The 21,814-nt window shown below is 42.5% G+C and overlaps 1 pseudogene; it reads right to left on the bottom strand.

Moving 5' to 3' along the window:
- Positions 1-229: 229 nt before the first annotated feature.
- On the bottom strand, positions 230-20,787 carry LOC121242314 (annotated as a pseudogene).
- Positions 20,788-21,814: the final 1,027 nt, after the last annotated feature.

The following is a 21,814-nucleotide window of genomic DNA, read 5'->3' as shown; positions in this document are numbered from 1 at the left end:
GAATTTCCTGCTACAGTTTGCATTTATGTCATTAGTACTTACAATTGCTATTATTGTGTGTAAGGGTGGCGATGGTATTATCAATTTTGGTTGAACTTAATAATTATACCCATTCTATTCATTATGCTGATACACCAATTCTTACGTTAGACACATGATCCAGTCTTCAAATATAAGAAAGAAACATGGAAAAAAGTAGAAACCTATATGTGATTTAGCCAATCATTCATCATTTCTTAGCTATGGGAATGGGGTGAATAAAAACTGCCAACACCCGATCCTTAGTCTCACCGTTTGCAATGTCATGCCCATCTCCATGCTGGTACAGGAACTGGGGCACCCTTGCAATGCTCATTGCGATCTCATTAAATGTTTCAGAGAATGGAGAACTTGCAATGCGATTTGCATTAATTGTCTTCCATGTTGCACTAATCAAGGACGTCATGTATTGACGAGCATCTTCCTCACGTGCCAATGTCGTTCATGTAGCATTGGACTGATTTAGGATTATCCCCCTTCTTTAACTTGTCCTAGGTTACAAAAGACATAAAAACTTGTTATCCTATGTTCATGTGAAGTAGCCCAATAAATTATTGATAAAAGAATTAGGATATATAGTATGTTTCGCAAACCGTTGATATTCCGAGATCATCTGCAAGTCACAGAATGAATGATGACAAACGAATTATATCGGGATATTCTTCCAATGAATCCAAGGCTTCCTTTGTTATGGGATTTGTGACAAAAAAATAACAATGCACCAATATATTTGCTATTGTTATTGTCATCCATCCATATTCAAGGTATTCTTGAAGGCGTGGTGTATATCCATTGTAAAACCATTTTGCCTCCAACAAATAAGATTTACATATATCTGCCCACTAAAAGATTTGTGGTGGATCAATGAATTAGAAGAGTTATAATAGATAAGTTCTAGGGTAATTAGTGATGAATAAGAAAGTCCGAGCCTTTTTGCCTTTCTCATGTACCAAACGATGTTGCATCCCTTTTCCTTGAGAGTGTCAAAAGTCATTTGGTTAACCGTGGTATAGACAGAAAGGAAACAAATTTGCATATAATAAGGAAGTCGTTCCATTTAATTGACATCCCATCTAGAACACATGAACAAATTATATGTAAGTATTTGCATCAACGATAAGCAGCCATTTTTGAAGTATCTGAGGTGTGCTGCCATTAATACAAACCTTTCAATAGCAACTGTGAAGAGCTCAAGTTCTTCTAAGGTGCCATAGACATCATCTACTATTGTCAACAATGCACTGAGCTTCACTAACATTCTCCTCTCATGTCCAAATTGAGGTTGAAATAATGCTCTCATTGCCCAAAGGAAATTCTCCACCACTCTATCCCTTGCAAAGCTCAAATCTCCAAGGGCAGTGCTCCTCCACCTTTTGTATGAGATGAGAAAATAATATCAGTTTTAGAAATAGAGCATATATTTCAGTTTCTTTCCGCTCTAATCTAATATATATCAAGTATGGGGATGTTTTTTACAAACATCACTCAAGCAGAAAATACTCTTCAATTTCAAATTTCCAATCTTTTAATCAAATCATTACCTAATCAATAGTCAAATACAAAAATAAATATAATTTTTACAAACTTTAAGATAAAAATTATATTCAAACAATTTTTTAACTTTATAATATTTTTATTCAACTTTCTCTTTTTTTTTTCCCAAAACTCTTATAAAACATATTTACTCAAATCATTTCACTCTACTATTCACAATTTCTGAAATTCTCCAAGTATCCAAACATGCACTAAATCTCCTTGTAGCTTTTTAGGCTAAGATCCAAGTTATAAAATGAGCATAAACATGTGTTTTTACCTCGACACTTCTTTTAGATCTTTTTGGTGGACTGCTTGTACCATATTAAAATCCAATTCTGCAAGCTCAAGCAAGATAGGGTTCATATCTTCTCTTCTTCTATATGCATCATTGAACCACTTTGATTCAGACCTTGTCACTCTCCAATGCAATGGAAGCTCTAGGGCATGATTAGCCATTGTACAAAGATAATGATCTTTGTTTTGATCCACATAATCTTTAAGATGTTTGGTCGCAAAATCTCTCACTTCCTTGGAGATGCTTTCGCCTTCTCTCAAGTGGAATGAGGCTTCATACAAAACAAGCATTCCTTCAATATCAACACATATACATTCTTTGAAATCCCCCTTTTCATTGAAGAAACTTTTGAAAGTGTCTGCACTCAACAATGCTCACCGATTGTTAAAAATAAACGAGGGTTTATGAGTATGATATTTATTTTTGTCAAAACATTACTAGTATGTTGTTTACCTTGAGGTACATCATATCCTTGTTGTCTTAGAAGCCTAAATTCAACAGCTGTGGCATATAAACTCTACTTCTCGCAAACATCACCATTATGATGAGTGATGTGTTTATTTTCCAATATGCTTCTTATTTCGTCTTCAAAGTGGTAAGATACTCCAAGTCTTTGCAAAGTGTCAATCAGCTCAAGTTGCTTTATAGGATCCACCACTTTGTGAAACATCATTGTTACTTCTCCCTTCAGCTTATCAATCTTTCGAGTGAATAACTCCCTCTACAAATAAACCAACAATAATTATAAAAACTATTGAGACAAATAATAAAAAAATAGAAATCAAGGGCACACACATGCACGAATTTCAAAGAATCTAGTGTATGTATATGTATATATATTAATATAAGAGTTTGTTTTAATATTTGGTATAGTATTATAACATATTTGTCAAGGGAGGCTAATGAGGGTTGGTAGGGGCTGCTACTATATATATGTGTGTGTTGGTGTCTAAATTTGCCCGTTTCCCACGTGTAGCTGACAACATAAGACTGGATTGGCGCGTTGTGAATAATATATATAAAGATCATATCATGTTAGGTCGAGATCAAATAAATAAAAGAAAAATTTATTTATCATCATCCTCTCAACATTCCTTAACGTGACACTAGAAGATAGGCCTACATGTGAAACATAATAAATCATCTTCAATCATTTAATATCACATCATGGGATGATCAGAGAATGATGGTAAAATAAATGATGAGTAGCATTAGTCAAAAAGAAAACAAAATAAAGATAATATACGTCCTTTGCTAGTCATAGCTAGGGAAATGAAACTAGAGAAATAATAAAGATACAATAAATCAATTATACTGATTGATTTACACAATAAACTAAAGGAAAATGCTAGTGGAGCCCCTCAAACTTACCACTTAATTATTATTTTTTATTTCTAGCCGCCTCACATTAGGTTGGAAGGAATTTCCACCAACCTATTTAAATAGTATATTATTTTGATATTTGGATATAAAACAACAATATTGAAATTTCTAATGTTAGAAAAATGATGTATTAAATTAATAGTATTTAATTTAAATATTATTTTGTAAAGGAAATTAAGGGTTACATATCTTACGTACGTAAGCAAACAATTGCTCTTTTTTTTTATGATTGTATATTTGTTAATTAACTAAGTTATGTGTGAGGGATAAAATATACCAGGCCCAAAATAGTTCTCAAGGCCCAGCTCATCAAGGAGCCATCACTTAGGCTTGTACATAAAAGATCCTGGACTCGATCTGTTCTTGATATCTGACAAGGCCCACCTGAATAAAGTCGGTTTCAGTGGGTCTTCAACGGGTATAAACATCCCATTATTGGTAGAAAGACTCGAAACCAATCACCAAAAACACCTTTCTTCTCCACAAACCCTAGCCACCATCTCTGTTCTCCGTTTGCCGTCACCATCGCCCTTCTCCGTCGACCTTTAAGTTCTGCTCCTCTCTTTTGCTTCTCCACCTGGCGTCCAGATCTGCACCCTCTCACTCGGTGGTACTTCTCCATCGTCCAGGTTCGACTTTCTTTCTCTGTGTCTATGACTTTTCTTGCCTGATTTGAGTCTCAAAAATAGATTGATCCTCTGGGTATTTTTTTTTAAGATCGACTTTGCCTGGGATCGTTTGGGTATTCATGAGTCCCTTTCCTTTATTAAGAAATCTTTGGTTCAAATCTCAGAGTGGCCCCAAATCAAACCAGCAACTTCGTTAAATGAAGTTGTCTTATTGGCAGTTCTTCGTTCAAGGCTCCAAACCATTTTTTTTTTTCTTTTCAATTTATCCAAAACATAGGGGTATGTATGCGCACTCAAAGACATTTTTTTAATGTGCAATTTTTAAGCTTTCCTCGTTACAAATATTTATCTAGTCCTTAGTACTGAGAACCCTGTTGTTTGAGAACTCTATTTTCTTGGAAGTTGCCGTCTTGACTATGATATATTTATATATAGTTTGTTTCAGTAGTTTGGAAGCACCAAAATATATCGATAAACTGTTCCATGGTTCTAATATTTTTTTTCCTTTCTCTCATTTTTGAGTTGTAGTGCAAGTTATTGTAATTATTTCCCACATTGATGTTGGATATCTTTGCATTTTTGGACCCTTTGTTGGCCTCTTGGAGTGTTTAGGATTTTACATAGGGAGCAGGTTTTTGACAGTGTTCTTTTTGGTTCGGTTCTTTGCCTTCTGTTTTTTTTCTATAAAATTTCTTGTAAAGGAAATAAAGGGTTACATATATCATGTATGTAAGCAAACAATTGCTCTCTTTTTTATGATTATACATTTGTTAATTAACTAAGTTATGTATGAGGGGGTAAAATACACTAGACCCATAATGGTTCTTAAGGCCCAGTCCATCGAGAGAGGGAAATGGGATAGAGAAGGGAAATGGGAAGGCAATGGGTAATGTGTCAGGAGAGAAATTGGTGATTTGACATAAAGTAAGGGGAACTGACGTAAAGCAAAAGGGGGCAAGAGATAAAAGGGATAAGTGCCAATGATTTCAAGGACTTTGGGACGGTTGGAGGGAATTTAGGCCAGGTTTCTTGGGAGGACTTCTTCTTCTTCAACCTCACAATAGAGAGACTCTAGAGGAGGAGAGGAATCAAATATCTATTGTACAGTGAGGATGAGAGACAATGAGAAATCGTAAACAAGCATATTATACTGGAATCTCCTCTCCCCAAAACCCCCGTGGACGTAGACCTAGTGACGACCCACTACATCAGTGTATCCATCTCTTCTTATTTTCTCTGCATTTAAATATTTTTCACTGCCATAAACGTACGCACGGACACCGTACAGCAACCCCGGATCACCATCGGAGGCTCCACACCTCGCCAATCGAGGCTTAGCCCATTTGAGCACGTTCGGGAATGAATCTTTATCTCCTTCTGGGCTGTGTCATTTTTGCGCTAGTTAATCTCCAAAGGAGGAAATGAAACTCTTCCAAATAAGTATCTTCAGCCTTTCCACTTTTATTTTTATGAAAACCAATACTGCAGAGAAAGGGCAAGTGAACCTTTCTTCGCCCAGGGGATTAAAAGTACACCACTTAAATACTTTTTATACATCTATCTTGTAGGGCTGGGGTCCCAAACTCCCCCGCCACTTGAGCTTAAATAATGCCTACTACTTCCTTTGCTTTTAAGTACATAGTCTATTTAAGTGAGTAATATAAATATTGTTCACAAACATACACTAGGCGCATACACATGCACAGTGCCTGCATGGGCATCATGTCCCAACTGTGCATGGCATCCACAGTGCAGGTGCGCCTAGTAGTGCGATAGGATGAACCTACCAGTGGCCACTACGTGAGCTTCGACAGTCTCTGTTGCCGACTAGATGGCCCCCGCCGCCAGGGATTGTTCACAACACACCTATCGGACACATGTCACCTAGCTCCCGATAAGCTTCACAATGACCCATAATGAGATCGCAGGACTTGCCTACCACCACCATTAGGTTTGTTGGCACCCTCTGTCCCCGCCGGTGGGGCACCCTACACCAGCGGCTGGCGTATGGTGGCAAACGACCACGCACCCGGTGCAGCTTGACGTGCACTCAAAGAGAGGCTCGCGATTCCCCGCTGCGAGCCTAGCTGACCAGCTGTCAGACACTACGCGGACCCCCGACACCTTCTGCTATGTCAAAGACGATCGCCGACCACCACCACAGCTTGCGGTAGTACACCTGGTGCAAGTAGGGGGTGCCCAACAAGTTCACGATGCTTCCGTAAGCCCCCATCCCCACTATGGGTTGGCAGCCAGCACAATCACTGTCATCGTGATCCCTACTATCTCTGTCACTGGCGGTTTACTCCCCGACGGTAGAAGATCCCAGTGAGGAGCCTTCCCATTGGCCACACCTCCACGACCAAACTAACGGCCCTCGAACTTCTCAGTGGGGAGTCTCCGCGGTCACGGGCTCCTCGCCCTAGCTTCCTCGCCCGTTGGCCTCTTGGACTAACTGGATAGACGAACTCCTCACCTGTGGTATCTGTTCCTCACCCAAGCTGTCTATGTACTCGTCAGACAGCACATACACCCCTCGGCTATTGGCTCGTCATCCACCAGGGCCAGCCACTCCATGACCATGTTCTCGTCGACCACTAGTGAGCACCCTAGGCCGCCACGCTGTCAACCAGCCAACAAGCTTCTCAGTAGTTGGTGGGCAACCATGAATAGCGAGCTCCTCAGTCACTGGTGGGTAGCTAACTCCTTTACAGTCTGCTCCTCATCCACATACTCCTCAGACGAAAACTCTTCTTGGCCATGCATGCTCCTCGGTCAAGATGCTCATCAACCGCTTGCTCTTCACCCATGGACTCACTTCCTTTGCTCGGACTCACCTCCACTGCTCTGGACTCATCTGTACGTGTTGCCAAAAAAAAAAAACAAAAACCAAAAATAAAAGAATGGAGCAAGAGAGAAACAACCAATCGTGAGCATTTTCAGCAGGCAAAAATCACTCAAAGCAGGTAAACACTTCGATTTGTCTCCTCAAAACTTATGTGAATTTCGTTTTACAAACATAATTATTTCTTGTGGTGCGAAACACCAGTTGTACTTCTCGACACGATATCTCCATCAACGCGATCTCCGCCAAAGGGACAAGTCATGCCAGAGGTTGCTCTAGCCCTCTCACGGAGGAGTGCAGGTCAACCTTCAGCTACCCAAAGACGAAGACTTACCTTCCTCATGGGAGTCAACAGGTGGGAGCGGGTCCAGTGACAGACTGTCCGAACAATATCCCTCCCTCAGGGACCAAAGGAATGAGTGTAATGCTAAGGCTGCTCTACCCCTCCTGCGATAGAGTGTGGGTCCAGCCCTCCCGGCGCTCGAAAACTTATACTGACCAAAGTTTACATGTTAAGACCCAATCAAAAACCGCCCAAGGACATGGTCCTAAGCATGCATGGACAACCAAGATGAGGCCACCATGGGCCAATGCCATGGGCCATCTTAGGCCACCAAGGGCCAATGCCGTGGGCCCTCATGGGCCCCATGCCACTATCACTTATTTTTCTTTATTTGTTTATTTATTTTATTTATCAAGGGACCAATTAGGGTTTCCACTTTGTAAGCTCTATAAATAGGACTCTTAGTCATTCAGTTTACATCTTTTGAACCTTTGGCAAATTTTCTAAGTGGGTAGACTTGTTCTTGTGATCACCCTTTCGGTGCTAGGCACTTGGGCTACTTGGGTGCAATTCTTGAATCTCTAGTAGAGAATCATCACCTTGTAATTCGTGAATAGGTTTGATTCAACTTATCCTGTTCTTGCAACTTGGTGCAATTCGTGAATCCAAGTTGTGTTATCTTTGTTATTTTCAAGTTTATCAATCTATGATATTTATTTCAACTATTGTGCAATCCGTGAATCAATAGTTGAAGTGCTATCTTGTTCATCCATTATCTTCATTGTTCTTATTTTTCATCTTGTTCATCTAGACTTTCTTGCATATCTAAATATTCATATAAACCAAAAAGAGTCTTCATATTCTTTTTGTTGAGTCCATTCATCTTTGTACATTCTTGACTTGGTGGTGAAGTTGTTCATTGTGACGCCCCGACTCCCACGTACAAAAAAAATACGAGAATCGTGACGTCGGGATGATGACAACACGGGTCACGCATCCCAACGATAGTGCCAAGTGTGTGCAACATGCAAAAGTGCACAAAAAGAATCGCAACGGATAATATAAATAAGTCAATTAAGTACCAGAATTTTAATACAAATATTCAAAATAAAGCATCTTTAAAATGTTATACAGTCATCCCAAATATATTACAAAGGGCAATACATAAATAACTGATAAAAAAAAAAACAAATCTTGATAAACAGGAGCAATCCCAGATCACTCCACCAACGGAGCCAAACTAAGGCTCGTCATCCTCATCTGCATCAAAATCTGCGATATCATAAAATGGTACTACAGGTAAGTATAAACCAAACAACTCTCGGGATAAAAATGCATTAATGCAACCAACAAACATATTCCAAAACCTCATTTTCTCCGAAAATGATTATTTTCCAACACACGCCAAAATTCTAATTTGGCCCAAAAATATAATCCGACATTTTCTTAGAAAATGATATACACAAAATCCAACCATTTATCGGACACTGTAGGCGGGAATCGCAGGAGGGACTATACCACCATCCCTGCTTACCACCATCCCTACCGCATGCACCATAGGCGGGATACAACCACCATCCCTGCTTACCACCATCCCTACTGCGTGCACCGTAGGCAGAAATCACAGGTGGGACTCTACCACCATCCCTGCTTACCACCATTCCTACAGTTCCTTTCCACACAATGAATACTTATCACACACAATGAATACTTATCAGAGCACTGTAGGCGGGAATCACAGGCGGGACTATACCACCATCCCTACAGCGTGCACCGTAGGCGGGACACAACCACCATCCCTACCGCGTGCACCGTAGGCGGGAATCACAGGCGGGACTTTATCACCATCCCTGCTTACCACCAACCCTACAGTTTCTTTTCTTTTTTCTCAAACCAGTCAATCCAGTCATTTCAAACACACTTAGAATCATTTCACATGAAAATCCAAATAAACACGTGAACATGTATGCAATTATGTGAAAACTTAGTTTTCATTTACAAACATGAACATGCGTGCAAATATGCCATATATATGAAACAACACCACAACAACAACCAACAATGCAAACCAATCACACAATAACTCCGTCCATAATCCATCCGACCTCCGAACTCCTCGGACTCAGTCCGACATAACCAACCAGTTCACAGATAAAATGAGTTAGTGCAAATATACATTTAAATCACGAAAGTTATTTGGAAAATACTTACAGTGCTATATAATAATTTTCGAAGGATCACGGAGGTGTAAAAGGTGGCGACACAACAACGTAACAGTGTAAAATACACTGTGGTCGTGGGTCTCAAAAACTCACTTTTCAACGAGGACAAACCAAGACCTGAAATTGATAGGGTAGGGCTTAGAGATGTCGGTGAAGCTAGTGGTGGTGGTGGTTTGTCGTGGGTGGCGGCGCAATGGGTGGTTTTAGGCCAAAGATGTCTAAATCAGAAATGGAGATAGATAGGCTTCACCGGTGACGGATCGGAGCTAAGGATGGATGCTTTGGGTTGCTAGGAGGTCGAGGATGAAGTGGTGAAGAGATGGTAGCCGGAGGTGGTGCGGCGGCTTCGCGGCTTTGCATCGTGCGAGGGAGGTAATGGCGGCGAGGGAGGAGCTGGGAATGGAGGGGGATGGCCGCCGGTAGGTGGAGGAGGAGGAGGAAGGGACGATGAGGTGCACGGTGGTGCACGGCGGCACAGAAAATCTACAACCCGAATGTGTTTCACACAGCCAACGAGGAGAGAGAGAGAGAGCGTGGGAAAGGGAATTTGGGGTGGGGGAGGTTGCCGGAGTGTGGGGAAGGAGGTGGGACTGGCGGTGTCGCGGGACGGTCGCGCACGGCGACGACTGGTGGACGAACGACGTGGACGCAGGGGAGAGAGGGAGAGCAGGTCGCACGGGAAGGGAAAAACAGAGGAAGAAAAGAAAGAAAGAGGAAAGAAAAAAAGGAAGAAAAAAAATGAAGGGAAAGAAATGAGGTCCAATCCTTATATCTTGGATCACAAAAATGATCCAACGAAAATGATTTCAAAACAGTATCTCAATTAAAATAATTTAAATATAATGATACCATGAGAATACAATAATTAAATCCAACAATCAATTAATTTAAAATAAAGAACAATTTAAATGCATCACAATAATAAATATTAAGAAAACATATCAAATTTAATTTTCGCAAATTTTAAAAATCATAAAAATAAACCCACTAAAAATCCACCAATTTTAAAATAAGAGAATAAATTTTTGAATAAATAAAAATAATCCTTCAGTAAAAATACACTAAAATACGGGGTGTTACATTCATCATTGTGTTCTTGAATGTTCATACATATTTATCCATATTGTTCATCCATATATTTCCTTGCATTCATTTGATTCACCCAAACACTAAGTCTTGCCCACTATAGTGTTTGCCCTAGTCCACTTACCATAAATTACCTTGCCACCCCTCCATAAAACCCTAACCATATTTCCCACATACACTACTCGACCAACCCTAGTGTTGCCTTACCATTCATAATTGGCCACATCCCATAATTACCCTTCATCCATCATATTCATTGACCTAGCCGAAATTGCCACTTCCCATCATCCAACTTGCCCTAGCCATGAGTCATACTTACCACAAGTGGCTTGCCTATAAATCTTTCCACATCCATAAAACCCTAGTCCATATACTCCACTTACATATTCGGCCACACCAAAGTCTTCCATCCATAAAACCCTAGCCATCCACCTCAAATCTCTAGAAGGTAATTCATTCCTTTTAGGAGTCTTGCCTCCATCCACTCACACAAACCCTAACCATCCTTCAAGAGTCTCATTTAGCAACTTCCTTAATTCAAGGAAAGTTGACTCATTCCAATCACATCCCTCAACTCTAGGAACTTCCCTAGAATCACTCAGTCCCTCTAATCACTCCACTAATTCCTTAGATCTCTTAACTCCTTCCATAGACCTAGTCAACCAAAGACTTCATCCTCTTGTCACATTCAAAACTAAATCCTATCTTCTTTATCTTATCCTAGCCAATCCCTAAAGTCAAAGAGCAACCCTTGACTCATTCAAACTCCATCTCATCTACCATATCCAATCACTCAAATCTTTCATTCCCTACAATCATTCAAGTCAACCAAATATCCCAATCCTATCTTGCCATATTCAAATTCTATCTTCCATCTCCTAATCCCTAAAGTCAAAGAGCAACCCTAGACTCATTCAAACACTTTCCAAACCCTAGCATCTCATCCAAGACTCCAACCCTAGTCCATCTCTTCCCAATCTCGAAATCAACCTTAGCCACCGCACAAAACCCTAGCTACACTTCACCATCCCAACCCTAATCATCATCCAAAAGGCCCCAACATTAAGGGCAACCCTCAAGCCATCCACATTGCATCAAACACCAATAATCCTAAGCCAATCTTCAAAGACCACGTCAACCCTAGTTTATTCCCATAGTCCACGACAACCCTAGTTGCCTCCAACCCGTAATCCTAGCTTCATCTCATCCACAAAACCCTAGCCCCATCATCTTCGCCCCTCACTCAAGAACAAGTCTCTAGCCGCCCACATTGACTTGCCTTCCCTAAACACTTAGCCTACCCAAGTTCATCATCATCTCCATCATTTCATCACTTAAACACTACCCAATGGTTAAAGGCCAAACAAGTTGGCAAGGTCACTCGGTCATCATCCCTTTACCCCGACCCCATCACTGCAAATGAGAAGACTAGCCACATTGCTATCCAAATTACCTCCCTCATAAGGTACTAGAGGGAAAGGTATACCTAAAGGTTGCCCAATCCCTCCTGCGAAGTGTAGGCAAGCCTTTTTCTACCCAAAGACAAAGACTTACCTTCCTCGTGAGAGTCAATAGAGGGAGTAAGTCGAGTGACAGACTGGCCGAACAATGTACTTCCTGTGGGACCAAAGCGATGAGTGTAATGCCTAAGGCTACTCTACCTATCAGAAGATAGAGTGAGGGTCCACCCCCCCAGACAACCCGAAGGCTTTCCTCAACCTCCGCCAGGACGAAGTGTACGTTCAGTGCCGACCTGACCCAAACTTACCCTTCTTTGTGATGTCAACGAGCGAGAGCGGGTCTAGTCCCAAACTGCCCGAACATCTTGCCTCCCCATTAAGGATGATAGGTGAGCATGTGGCTTAACCTCCTCATCTAGGAGAGCAGACTAGCCCTCCTGGTGGCCCAAAAACTTACCCGAACTCCCATCACGGAAAAAGAACGGACCAGCCAGTTGCCTTACCACCGAGGCCACCAAGATGATAAATGCGACTGATACACCTATCACCAGGACCTGAGGCACCACCTGATCCACAACAATTGTAATGTTCAGGAGAGCAGTAGATCAGTAAGGAAGGAAGAACACTCGCCAGGCAAAGGCGAGCACCATTTCACATATCACCAAACCAACTCCCACTGTTAGGAAGTGGGAAGATAGAAAGGATGCTGGCTGATTACATCAAGCCACAGAGGGAGGAGAATCACCAACAAAAGCAAAGGTGAAGTAGAAGCCCTAAGCACCAGAAGTAGGAGAGACAAGGGAGGAATAACTCTCCTTGTCCTAGGAGAGACCAAGAGCAGGCTCCCCTTAGAGAGATCCACATGATAGCAGGTGGCTTCGCTGGGGGTAGTGCCATGGCATCTAGCAGGGTAAGGTATCGAGAAGTATACATGGTAGACAGGCCATGCAAATACCCCAAAATGGGGGTAACCCCGACCATCTCATTCGGGGATGAGGATTGCAAGGGGTTATATGTACCCCCATGATGACGCCTTGGTAGTTACGCTACTAATAGCCAACTGCACGACCAGGCGAGGACGGGTTCAACGACTTCTCTCGAAAACCTTTTGAGTGGAGAAGGTGATGGTCACAGTCTGTTGGGGTTAAAACCCATTCCAGTGAACACGTTCGATTACGGTGGCGCAAGGCGCCCACATGGTCACTAGCATGATGGACTTCCTGGAGGTCCAAGCTCTGTCCTCCTATAATGCCATACTAGGGTGCCTAACCCTCAACAACCTGAAGGTGGTGACCTCCACTTAACACCTTAAAATGAAGTTCCCAATAGAAGCATGATAGGGATTGACAATATGGCCTTTGAGCACAGCCTATGCGTCAGCCCAGAGGCCAAGAAAGAATGGTAGAAAAAGAGGTCGTTCCGCATAGAGAAATGCACAGCCATAACGGAGGAGATTAATAGGCTCTTAGCAATGGGCTTCATCAGGGAGGTGCACTACCCTGAATGGCTCTCCAATGTAGTGCTAGTTAAAAAGGCCAATGGTAAATGGAGGATGTGTGTAGACTTGACTGACCTTAACAAAGCTTGTCCCAATGACATCTTTTTACTCCTTCGAATTGATGTCATTGTAGATGCCACCACGGGGCATAGATTTTAAGTTGACACCTACTCAGGGTATAATCAGATCAGGATGAATAAAGTGGATGTGGAGAAGATAACGTTCATAACTGATAGAGGACTTTCCTATTACTGGGTGATGCCCTTCGGGTTGAAGAACGTCGGGGTGACATACCAGAGGTTGGTCAATCGGATGTTCAAGCACCAAATCGGGAATACCATGGACGTATACGTAGATGACCTATCAGTGAAGAGCAATGAAGTTGCCCATCACCTAACGGACCTTAGGGAATTCTTCGCAGTATTACGTGGATACAAGATGAAGCTAAATCTAACTAAATGCGCCGCCCCCAACTATCAATGATGCCAAAAGACTAGCGGGAAAAGTGGCTACCTTGAATAGGTTTGTGTCGAGGTCCACAGACAAATGCCTCCCTTTCTTCCGAGTTCTAAGGAAAGTACACCCTTGGAATGAAGAATGCAGCAAAGCCTTTCAAGAACTAAAGTAGTACCTGACCAATCCACCTCTATTGAGGCAACCTAATCAAGGGGACATCCTGTATGTTTACTTGGCGGTATCCCCCCACGATATGTCCGTAGTCCTAGTAAAGGAAGAGGAAGGAAACCAAGTGCCAGTCTAGTACACCAGTCTACCCCCTAAAAAATTATGGAGCCAACCCCTCCAAAAGTTGCAGAGCTGACCTCCCAACAGGTTGTGGAGCCAACTTCCCAAGAGGTCATGGAGCCGACCGAGCCAACTTCCCAAGAGGTCGTGGAGCTGCCCTCCCAAGGTTTTTGAGCAGGGCCCCCGGTCGTCATGGAGGTGACTCCTTCTACAGTCTCCTAGCCAATCCCTCTAGTTGTTTTAGAGATGGTCCTTCCCTTAACAAGCTCTGAGGTATTTGCTCTTTTATTCTTCGCCCAGACTCTTTTTTATTCTACCACTGTCTCATGTTTTGTTATTGTTCGTCTATCTTAGGAATCCAAGGTTCCTCAAGTCGAGAGACCTTCTCTGATCAGGATTGACGTTATCTTAGTAAAGGATAGCCCCTCACCAGTATCTCCTCTGACCGGGAATGGTTCCGGCCGTGCTGAGGTCCCCAAGGGTGATACTCCTGCTCCAAGTGGGGAGGAGTTTGTCTTGCCATCCATACTTCCCCAAATTGGTTTGGCGTTGGTTGGTGCAGGATCCTCTTCCGATCCTGGGGGAGCTAAGGCAAAAGAGACAAGGCCAGGTTTTGAGAAGGCCCAGGCAGAGTCAACTATGGCATAGGCTCAGACGTTCAGGCCTCAATTTGCTGGCATTGGTTTTTCTCCTTCTGTTGCTTTTGTCTGTCACTCAGCCTTTTTCTTATATAATTTATTTTTTCTAATCTTAGACCGCCAATTAGTTTGCAGAAATGGTTGCCAAGGATCGGGAGGTTCTTGAGGAGGAACTTAGGGCTTAGCAGGCACTAGATAGCCTTATGCATCTGCTACAAAGAAGATGAGTGATGACTTCCATGACCTCTTCCACCTTGCTACTTGCACCGAACTCGCTGCATGCTTGGTAGTAGTGGAGAAGGGCTTTTCGCCCAACAAGCAATTCTCAACGTAGAAATCAACTCCGAGATGTTCTTATTCTCAGAGCTGTTTTCATCGTTGCTTCAAGAACTAGTTCAAGAGCTTCAGTCCCTGAACTCATTCCTTTCACCAAGAAACGTGGATAGGGGTGGACACTAGAACACGTTTCCTCCCTGCAGCCCGTGCAGTCTTGCGATTTAACTTATTCCTGCTCCTCTTTCTCATCAAGTTTTCTTTTTGTTCCTTGTAACTTTGCGACTTTATGATGTAATTTGCTCCTTGTAATCCTACATAAATAATAAAATGATTTTGTGTATGCGGCTGTATGGTTTTTACATTTTCCTTGCTGCATTTTTCTTTTATTTTGCCACTTTTCCTTCTGTTTCCTTTCATTTCCTTTGCTTCTCTGGTCCTTAGCCAATACTTTATGTCCTGTCAAGAGATTGGGCTTGTACCCCGCGATGGGTGCCAAGTCCAGCCTAGGGATTGGCTTATGTTTCGACTGGCTGTTGATCGGGCAGAGCTCAGGGCTCTGGTCCTTAGCCAATACCTCGTGGCCAATCAAGAGACTGGGTTTGTACCCTGCGAAGGTTGGCAAGTCCAGTCTAGGGAATGGCTTGTGCTACGACTGGCTATTGTTCAGGCAGAGCTCAAGGCTCTGGTCCTTAGCCAATGCATTGCAAGTAACAACCTTGCACGAAGGTTGGCAAGTCAAGGAATTTGTGTTCCGACTAGCTATTGCTCAAGCAAAGCTTAGAGCTCTGGTCCTTGGCCAATACCTCATGGCCAATCAAGAGATTAGGCTTGTACCCCGCGAATGTCGACAAGTCCAGCCTTGGGACTGGCTGTTGTTCGGGTAGAGCTTAGGGATCTGGTCCTTAGCCAATGTATCGTTGGCAGCAACCTCACACAAAGGTTGACAAGTCAAGGGACCTATGTTCTGACTAGCCATTGTTAGGGAAGACCTTAGAGGTCCTTAGCCAATATCTCATGGCCAATCAAGAGATTGGGCTTGTACCCCGTAAAGGTCGGGAAGTCCAGCCTAGGGACTGGCTTGTCTAATTGAAGCTTTTAGACAGGAGACAGGAGACAGGAGAAAGAAACATTGAAATTAGTTCCAAGAAATTTCATTAACAAGTTGCTTTCTTACACTGTGGGGCGGCATTATGGCCTTTACACAAAACATTTTCTTATGTGCTCAGCATGCCAAGGGTGGGGTAATTCACAGCCTTCTTGATCCAGCTGCCGTCACTAAGTAAGGCCCTTCCCATCGGGGACCCAGTTTTCCTTCCTCCTGGGTGGTGACTCCCATCTGCTTTAGGACCATATCTCCTACTTTGAAGGTTTGAGGCTGAACTCGTTTGTTGAAGTATCGTTCAACCTTTCGTTTGTTGGTTGCTATTCGGCTTGCTGCTCCCTTTCATCTTTCTTCTAAGAAATCCAAGTTTTCTTTCAATCCTCATTGTTGCCCTCTTGGTTGAAGTGTTGTACACTGTATGTGGGTATGGCAACCTCTGCTACGATCATGGCTTCAGTCCCATAAACGAGGGCGTAGGGCGTTTCTCCTATAGGGGTCCTTACCGACGTTTGGTTAGCCCATAATTTTCTAGGAAGTTCTTTGGCCCATCTCTCCCATTTTGATTTCCTACCTTTTTCTTCAGAATGTTGAGTAGCGTCTTGTTAGTGGCTTATACCTGTCCGTTCTCTTGTGGGTGTCCTGGAGACGAGTATTTAGTTTGATTCTGAGTTCTAAACACGACTCTCGGTAATGGAACAATCAAATTGCCTTATATTGTCTAATTTGAAGCTTTGGGGAATTCTGAAGCCGCAAATTATAGATTTCCAGAGGAAGTTTATAATTACTAGGGTCGTGATTGCTCCTAGGACTTCTGCTTCCACTCATTTTGTAAAGTAATCGACTGCCATTACAATGAATTTTACTCCTCCTTTGCCCCCAGGAAGCAGACCAATGAGGTCGAGCCCCCATTGTGTGAAGGGCCAAGGGGAGATGATGGAGGTGAGCTCTTCGGGAGGATAATGGGGAATAGGCGTGTGCTCTTGGTACTTAGGACATTTTTTTACAAAATCCTCCACTTTTCTAAGGGAGTTAGGCTAATAGTATCCTCCCGTGTGGTTCTACTGCTAGTGCTCTTCTACTGGAGTGGTTTCCGCAGACTTCTTCATGTATTTCAGCCAGCACGTATTGGGCTTGCTCAAATGAGATGCATCTTAGGAGGGGCTTGGCGAAACCTCTGTTCCTGATCTTTTGTGCTTCTTTCTTGTAGTCCGGAACCAGCGCCAGTCAAGGAATTTTATTATGTTGATTGCCCATTCTAGGGGTTGTAATATCTGGACTGTGGATACTCCAATTCTGATGGCTAGCACATCAATCGTTCTAATTTTTGTGTGATCTGGAAGGTTTCTTCTTGGCTTGAGGCGGCTTTTGCCAAGTGATCTACTTTATGGTTTTCTCCTCTCGGGATTTGTTGTATGTGGGAATACTGGAATAGGTCACGTTCCACTCCTACTCGTTGGAGGTACTTCTTTAGATTTTGTCCTTTAGCAGTGAACTATCCCATTACTTGGCCGACCACCACCTGGGAGTTAGCTTTTACTTTGACCTCTGTAGCACCTAATGACTTGGCCATTGTCAAACTAGCCAGTAGTGTGTCATACTTGGCCTCGTTGTTGGTGGCCTTGAAATCGAGTTTGATTGCATAGTCGAGTTCTTGTCCGAAATTTTGTGACTATATGCACCCCTACCCCTCCCTCCGCCCAGCAAGACGAGCCGTCGATGTAGACCTACCAAGGTTTGCCTTGGGGTGCAATGGTTATCCCTTTTAGAAAGTCTGAGAATTCAACCACAAAATCTGCCAATACCTACCCTTTAATTGTAGTACGGGGGAGGTATTCGATTTCGAGCTCGCTCAGTTTAGTCAATCATTCGGTAGGATATATCGGGTTTCTACAATACTTTCCTTAGTGAAACATTTATGAGTACTTTTATTGGGTGGGCAAGGAAATATGGCCTTAGTCATCTGGCGGCGATGACCAATGCGAATACTAACATTTCCATTCAGGGATATCTAGTCTCTACTCCTCGGAAGGCTCTGCTTACATAATAGGTCGTCCCTAAGACTGGTCTGATTGAGGAGCGGCAGATGGGCTAAGTATTCTTGTAATTCGTTGAAGGCTCAACCGCACTCTTCTTCCCATTCTTGTGCTTTCCTAAGGACCTTGAAGAAAGGAAGACAACGATCAGTTGACTTGGCTATGAAACATCTTAGGACGGCCACCCTTCCTACCAGTCTTTGGACTTCGTTGATCGTCCGTGGTAGTGCCATTTTCACAATTGCCTTGACCTTCTTAGGATTGGCCTCGATTCCACACTCGGAGACCATAAAACCCAAGAATTTCCCTTACTCGAAGCCGAAGGCACATTTCAGCTGGTTGAGCTTCATTTTGTATTTTCTGAATACTGCGTAGGTTTCTTTAAGATCATTAAGATGTTGTTCGGGTTTCCTACTCTTGACTAGGAGGTCATCTACGTAGACTTCCATATTCTGCCCAATTTGGTCTTTGAACATTCGGTTGACCAGTCTCTGGTATGTTGCCCTTGAGTTTTTGAGACCGAATGACATTGCCCTAAAGCAGTATAGTCCTTGATTGGTGAGGAAAGCCATTTTTTCTTCTTCATCTGGGTTGATCCTAATTTTCTTGTATCCTGAGTATGCGTCCATGAAGCAATGCAGGGGATGCCCGGCCGTTGAATCTACTATTAAATCTATTTGTGGTAGGGGAAAGTTGTCCTTTGGGCAGGCTTTATTCAGGTTAGTGAAGTCGACGCACATCCTCATCTTTCCGCTCTTTTCTTTACCAAGGCGACGCTGGAGAGCCACTCGCGGAAGTGTACCTCTCGATGAACCCTGCAGCTAGAAGATGATCTACTTCCTCGGCAATGGCCGCAAACTTCTTTACACTGAAGCTGTGGTGTTTTTGCTTGATTCTTTTCACCTCGGGACTCACACTGAGGCGATGTTCTATTATTGGTGCATCAATTCCGGGCATCTCTTCGTGGCTCCATGTCTCGATGATCAGCAAGGAGTTGTCTCATGGCATGGCTCGGCTCGGTGTGCTCCGGCCTTCTTGGGTCCACTAGCACTAGGAATAATGGTTCATTGGGTTCCGCTTGCCGTAGGCCTTTTCATCTCTCACTTATCTATCCAGCGAGTCAGTGCCAGAGGTGGGGTAGGATGGTTCCTTCTTGGTCTTCTTCGAGAGTTCAGACCTCTATTGATTCGGGCTTCATTTCTCGTGCATAGCATTCTCTTGCGATTTTTTGCTTAACAAGCATTTCTCCCACTCTAGATGGAATTAGAAATTTTACCTTGAGATGGTATGTGGAAGTTATCGCTCTCATGTGGTTCAAGGCTGGACCATGTCTCCAGTGAAGTGTTATAAGAGGAGGGAGCTTTCACCACAAGAAATTCTACCATGAGGGATGTCGTTCAGGGGGCTATTCCAGCCAAGATGGGCAGAGTGATTGCTCAGATAGGCTGGACCATGTGTCCGATGAAGCCTTTGAGTGGTGTCAGCGTTGGGCGCAGCTGGTCTAGCATGATCCCCATCCAAATAAACAAATAAATGCCTCCCAGAATAGGATATTGACGGAGCTACCGTAATCAATCAACACTCTCCTTGTCAAATAGTTGGCAATTTACACCATTAGACTAGGGCGTCATCATGGGGGCACAACAAGCCTTCTTCGTCCTTTTTGCTGAAAGTTATAAAGTACTCTCTTGGTTGGCCCTTGATACTAGGGGCTGGCCTATAGGTGGTTAACACTTCTTCATGCATGGCTTTCCTGGTATGGGCCCTTTGTGCTGATGAGGTAGTCCTTCCCCCAACATATGCTCCGGCTATGTACAAATTTTGCCTATTGGGGATTCTCTTCTATTCGGGCTCCTTCGACGTGGGCTTGCTCTGTGTCGGTCTACGATTCTTCTATTGGCAGGACTTCTGCTTCTCTTGGTAGGGCTTCGATTTCTCCAGGCAGGGCTCCTGCTTCTCCGAGTAGGGCTCCTGCTCCTCCTGGCAGGACTTTTGTTTCTCATGGCAAGGCTCCTGCTTCTCCAGGCAGGACTTTAGCTTCTCCGAGGGCACCCACGATTGTCGTGTTGTTGACTATGTCTCTCGTTACCATGTTGGTCTATTTGAGCTTCCATTTCTTGGTGAAACAATCTTTGGTTCGATGACCACCAATCCATTGGTAGGTGCAGTATTTGGGATGGGTTGAATCTCTTCTTCACTCGTCTTGGGAATTTGGCTCTTTCTCGGTTTCTACTGCCAGGCTGGAATGTATGTGTGGCCCGGCTTTCCCATGCGAGGTCTACTCTTGCTTACACTTTGTTTCATGGGTCCTTTTCTTATCACTTTCTCGGCTTGACCTTCTCCCTTAAGCTTATCAATCTTTCGGGTGAATAAACTCCCCCTACAAATAAACCAATTCTCAAATGAACCAACAACAATTATAAAACCTATTGAGACAAACAATAAAAAAATAGAAATCGCACACTTCACCACATATTCGCTTCTTATTGATTGGATGTAATCATAATGCCAAATGGTAGGATGGTAATTTGCTGATCGTCGGACAATAGTAGAGCCAATACTTGGGTTTTCTTCAGGGGTCATTCTTCGGAAAGGATAAAGTACATCGCCACCTTTTTCTGTTGTTAAAGCTGAGACGGGTCTTTTAGGTGGGAGCAATGTAGAGAGTTTGCAATTTCGGATTGAATCAAGAATGCTAAGATGCATTGCGTAAGCCATTAGTACTGAAGCTTTGCTTTTCTGTTTAAATGGATTGTTGTGGAACATATGCTTTAGCCTTCAACCATATGACCTTTTTATATCGATCCTGGTGGCTATAATGTCATTGTGACGATATCATGCATATATAGGAACATGACTCATGCACGAATTTCGAAGAATCTAGTATATATTATAAGAGTTTGTCAAGGGAGCCGACTATTGATCAGGATTGGCAGCAAAGAATATATTATAAGTAGTACGTAGTGGGAGTTGATAGCATGCTTTCCTGGAGTCATGAGAGCTTTACTTAGCAGCGGCAAAGACCACGGGAAAATAGTTAATTAAAATATTGTTAAAATATATTTTTTTAATGTTATTTTTATTTTAATATTTAAAAAAAATTAAATTTTTTATTTTATTTTATATAAAAATTTAAAAAAATTATAATAATCAGATAAAATGAGATGACGTGAAAAATTTTATAAAAATAAGCCAGACCTCAGTTTAAAATATATTAAGTGTCAAATTAACATTTTCTTAAGAAAAAATATTTGATTATTAGATAGTGATAAGAAGCACGTGACAATTTTTCTAGAAGTCTGGTTATGTACTGAAGAATTGTCATATCTGGTGCTCTAAAAGAATTGTCAGAATGTTGGCTAGGCCAATTAATCGTCAAAGTCTTCCCAGGGAGTCACTTGTTTAAGAAGCACGAGCTAGCTGGAATTCTCAAACTCAGACTTGTTTTGTGGCCCCACGTGCCTCTCAGGTTGTCTAACTTGCGACTAATTTTTCAACATGCAATGCATGGTCTGTCTTTGGAAATAGCATCTCACATTTTCTTTTTCTTTTTTATATTTCTAGCAGCCTTACATTAGGTTGGAAGGAATTTCCACCAACCCATTTAAATAGTATATTATTTTTATATTTGGATATAAAACAATAATATTGAAATTTCTAATGTTAGAGAAAATGATGTATTAAATTAACAGTACTTAATTTAAATATTATTATGTAAAAGAAATTAAGGGTTACATATATTACG

The sequence above is a fragment of the Juglans microcarpa x Juglans regia genome, chromosome 8D (assembly GCF_004785595.1).
Source record: "Juglans microcarpa x Juglans regia isolate MS1-56 chromosome 8D, Jm3101_v1.0, whole genome shotgun sequence".
Lineage (NCBI taxonomy): Eukaryota > Viridiplantae > Streptophyta > Magnoliopsida > Fagales > Juglandaceae > Juglans > Juglans microcarpa x Juglans regia.
The sequence above is the reverse complement of the archived record's forward strand: the minus strand, read 5'-3'. Positions and strand labels throughout refer to the sequence as shown.